The sequence below is a fragment of the Oratosquilla oratoria genome, chromosome 22 (genome assembly GCF_046742065.1).
Source record: "Oratosquilla oratoria isolate Oo_2021 chromosome 22, ASM4674206v1, whole genome shotgun sequence".
In the NCBI taxonomy this organism is placed as follows: Eukaryota; Metazoa; Arthropoda; class Malacostraca; order Stomatopoda; family Squillidae; genus Oratosquilla; species Oratosquilla oratoria.
In genome coordinates this window covers 14,024,268-14,029,267 of record NC_134798.1, presented here as the reverse complement: position 1 = coordinate 14,029,267, position 5,000 = coordinate 14,024,268, and the positions used below count along the sequence as shown (strand labels likewise).

The 5,000-nt window shown below is 39.7% G+C and overlaps 1 protein-coding gene across 1 annotated transcript in view; it reads left to right on the top strand.

The window, feature by feature from the left end:
* LOC143037278 (neural cell adhesion molecule 2-like) overlaps positions 1-5,000 on the top strand; it is a 15,396-nt gene that overhangs the window by 5,467 nt on the left and 4,929 nt on the right. The gene's annotated exons all lie outside the window — the stretch shown is intronic.

The window sequence follows — 5,000 nt, the reverse complement described above, 5'->3', positions numbered from 1 at the left end:
ACGAAAATCTACTAAAACATATGAATCTGTTTTCCCTAAAAAAGCGTAAACTCAGAGGTGACTTGATACAGGTCTTTAAAATTTTAAAGGGAATTGACAACATCAAAAGTGACAAAAATTTTACATTGAATGAGAATCAGACAAGAAACAATGGTCTCAAACTGTCCGGAAATAGATTCAATTTGGAAGTAGGTAGAAACAACTTTGCCAACCGTGTAGTTAATGAATGGAATAAACTTCCTGCACAGGTAGTGCTATGTTGTTCATTTCGAAACTTCAAGAATCATTTAGATAAACACCTAAGCAAGATGCTGTAATGATAATAATTTATTTTATATTATTTGTTTTTGTTTTGTTATCATTTGTCTGTCTGATTTTCATTCATTATTAGTTATATGTCAATTTATTATTATTTACTATATACCTGTTTGTTTATTATTTAGCTATACCTATGCATTTATTTATGTTATTTATTAGTATCATGATTTTTTTTTTTTTTTCGCATCCGCCTTTGTAATCCTTTGTAATGCAAATGTTATATTCTGGGAGCAATGAAAAATAATGTTCCTTCTTAAGCAACAAACAAGAGGTGATAACGCAATATTGCTCCCCTGGTGAGGACCGCCAGTAGGTAATTTTGCTTCATTAGTAATGACCAGACATCCTGGAACCCCGACAGGAAAATTCCTGATTTCCTGAGATCCGTTGCGCCTCTTTGTACAAGAGAATAGGAAGGAAAAAAACATGCTAAAAGCACATGGAATAATGGTTGCAAAAAATAGAATAAATGTATATTCGGACGCAAAAGTAAAAAAGTAAATAGATAAAATGGCTGGTACTTTGCCAGGGACGTGAACTAATGTACTTCTAATGAAAGAAATGCCCGTCATCTAGTCTACAACAACAACAATACATACCTCTTCTGGCCTGCGTTGCATTGTGGGTACGGCGTCTCACTCGAAGTGAATTGAAATTTTATTCACAAGAAATTAAACAGAATACTTTATTTTCTTAGCACGATGGCTTGCCAGTTTAGAATATATAAAAATGCCATGATAATGTGTTGGCAGATACCTGAAGCTAGGCGAGGTAGGAAATAACTTAGAAACGCAATTCTTTCCTTTTGATTAACGTGGAAAACCTAAGCTAGTTTCCTCCTTAGAAGACGGTTAACTTGATCGTGTCTTACTAGACATATTTGTTGTCCAATTGTCTAGTTATCGTGAATTTGTTCGACTTTAGGGGACTTTGGTTATAGTTTAACTTCTCTTTCCAGAGGATCAGTTATATCCAAACGAATACCAATGTCTTGAATACAACTGAAATATAGCGTAGTGAATAGCCATATGAAGGGTCTGATTCCCTTAGGAAATGTTTTTTACGTTTGGAATAACGCCATAGGATTCTATCTAGATTATAGATAATTTTTGATGTGCTCATGTGGTCATAAGTTCCAGGAGTACTATTTTAGACACATGATAAATAAGAGTATTCTTGCAAAAAAAAAAAAAAAAAAAAAAAAAAAAAAAAGTGATTCAGGCCCATAAAACTTTCATAATCAAAAGTAGATTTAATGCTACATAAAAAGCATAACAGAAGTGGAGATGGATTGGGGAGCCAAAGAATGCGTCCTGGAATGATGCACTGAAAGAATTATAAATGTATCATACTCATTAGAACGGAGACTGAAAGTACAAAAATACATGGAGAGTGAAAAGTTATCACACACAGTACCCACTGTACCTTCGTTCCTAATCGACACCAGTTTAACAATTACGTAACAAATATCAGATGTAGTATGTAGTGTCTGTACAAGACATTATCATATCTCTGGGAACCTTTTCTAGAGTAACTTCCTACATCTTTTCTTAACCCTCATCCTCCCCTTGACATACGTCAATGCACCCTTTAACTGATGAAATACCATCACATTCAGCATCATTAGAAAAAATAAACGAAAGTCTACAACGCACCTGTAAATATATATATATATATATATATATATATATATATATATATATATATATATATATATATATATATGTATATATATATATATATATATATATATATATATATATATATATATATGTATGTATATATATATATTTACCTGCTCCTCCTCTCTCTTCCTCTCTGAGACAAGAGGCCACTCTGGGAAAACCATTCTCGTCCCCTCTCCTAGCACAACCTTTTTTTTTTTACACCAAGGTATCAAATAACAACAGCGCAGGAAATTCCTTTCTGTTACCTCACTCGCGAAAGCGCACGCCTTTCCGACAGCAACATTATGTGGTTTCATACAATTCATTTATTTGTTGTATCTTATAACAAGAAGAAAAAAGGCAGATTTTTTTCATCATACCCTGTCAACACCAGCAGTGTTGTATGTATATACCAACAGCCTTCTCCCTAACTACCCTCCTTGTGAGGTGGAGGGCTGAGTCAAAGCATTCTCTTACTCTCCGTGAAAGAGAAAATCAGAAAAGGGGGATCCTCAATCTTAAGAGCAGCACAGTAGAGATTAAAAAACATTAGGAAACAACAAAATAACAACAGGAACAATGGCAAAAACAACAACGAAAACGAAAGATAATTTCCTGCTAGTATGAAGGCTTTTATGGATCTGGAAAAGGCTTATGATAGGGTAGACAGAAAGGCACTGTGGGAGGTTATGCAGATTTATGGGATAGGAAGAAAGCTTTTGGGAGCTGTCAAGAGTTTTTATGTGAGTAGTAGAGCATGTGTTAGGATTGGAAATGGAGAGAGAGTGAGTGGTTTGAATTAAAGGTAGGACTTCGTCAAGGATGCGTTATGTCGCCCTGGCTGTTCAACTTATACATGGATGGGGTGGTGCGAGAGGTGAATGCTAGGGTAGTGAGTCAGGGATTGGAGATGGTTAAAGAAAATGGAGAAAAGTGGGAGGTGAGCCAGCTGTTGTTTGCGGACGACACTGCGCTTGTGGCAGGGTCAGAGGAGGGATTGAGGAAGCTGGTGGCAGAGTTTGGGAGAGTATGTGATAGAAGAAAGCTAAAGATAAATGTGGGTAAAAGTAAGGTGATGAGATGTACAAGGGGTGAAAGTGGCAGTAGACTGGAAGTGAACATTAAGGGAGAGCGACTGGAGGAAGTGGATAGTTTTAGATACTTGGGTGCAAGTGTAGCAGGAAAAGGTGGAGTGAAGGTGGAGGTAGAATGTAGATTGAGAGAAGCGAGTAAATGCCTTGGTGGTTTAAAGAGTGTAATGAGAAATAGACATTTGGGAATGGATGCGAAGAGGAGACTGTATGAAGGAGTGATTGTGCCAACAGCACTGTATGGGGCAGAAACGTGGAACATAAGAGAAGAAGAGAGAAGGAGTTTGAATGTGTTTGAGATGAGGTGTCTGAGAAGTATGGTGGGGGTTACTAGGCTAGATAGAGTGAGAAATGAGGAGGTGAGGAGGAGAACAGGGGTGAAAAAGGATTTGGGAGAGAGGGTTGATGAAAGAATATTAGGATGGTTTGGACACATGGAAAGAATGAGTGAAGAAAGACTAGTAAAAGAGGTATGGAAGGCAGATGTGGAGGGAGTGAACATGAGGGGACGTCCTAGGATGAGGTGGATGGATGGGGTGAAGGGGGCTTTGGGGAAGAGGGGAATGTCTGTTGAGGAAGGAAGGGAGAGGACGGAAGACAGAGGTGAGTGGAGAATGGTTGTATATGGATGATGTTTGTGACTGCATGGGGAGGAATAGGCGGGGGGGTGGGGGGTGGGGTAGTATGTGTGAGTAAATTTTGACGCAGCCCGAAGGGATTTCTCCCCGTCCTCTCCTTATATGCAAAGGGGGACGGAGAGGGGGGGTCGCCGATTAAATGAAGCGGCCTTGCTGTGGATGTACTGTGTCTTGCGACACTGCTTCTGACCCAGGGCGGTGGGCAGGTTTCAGGGATGACCCGTCATCCAGGAGGTGCTCAGATGAGAGGAAGGGTGGGAGGGGTGTGGAGTGTATTTAGGGATGAAATGGGTGGGAGTGTTTTTATGCCTTTCCTTTTGTGGCTACCTCCCTTGGAAGGGGGAAAAAGCCTTGGTATATGTATGTATGTATGAAGGGGATGCATTACTTTCATCCCACTCATCCAATACCCCCTTGTGGATGGCGGGTCTCCCCATATCTCCCGCCACTGAGCTCGATTCAAAGGCAATGTAGCGAGACAGCGCTTCCACATCAGGACCCGACAGCCGGGGTTGGTTTACCCCCACCGCTTCATTACATGGCAACCTCCCTCTCTCCCCTCCTCATTCACCGAAAAATAAAAATGAGAAGGGAACAAGAGCATCCCTTAGGAACGCGATATTTCTTCCACCACTTACAACTATTCTTCATTCTCTCCTATCTTTTCGACTCAGTTCCCTGCCTGAAAGACATCCTTTTTGTATCCTGTGCTCCTTTCACCTCATCCATCTACCATTCTACCTCATTCGTGGTCTTCCATTCGTGTTCTGCTTTCCACATATTTTGTCAGTCTATCCTCATTCGTTCTTTCCATATGTCCAAACCATCTCAGTATTATGATCTACCCTTACAGACATCTCTCTCTTTCATATCCAGCCCCACTCTCCTCCTCACCTCCACATTTCTAACTATCCATCCTTGTAACACCTACCATACTTCTTAAACACTTCATCTCAGGTATGTTCAGACTCTTCCTTTCACCATCTTTCAAATTCTATATCTTTGGTCCATACATTAACGTAGACACAATCACTCATTCATACAACCTTCTCTTTGTGTTCATCCCCAGATACATATCACTCATAATATTTTCTATTCCTCCCTCGCATCTTTTACATTATAATTAACCTACAGTTCCACACTTCCATTCACCACCACACGTGACCCCAAAGATCTAAATATCTCTTCACTTCCTCCAGCCCTTCCACCATTATCATTCTTTGTACATCACATTATCTTTCATTTTCCTACGTTCACTTTCAGCTTTTTCTTACCCTCACATTTTC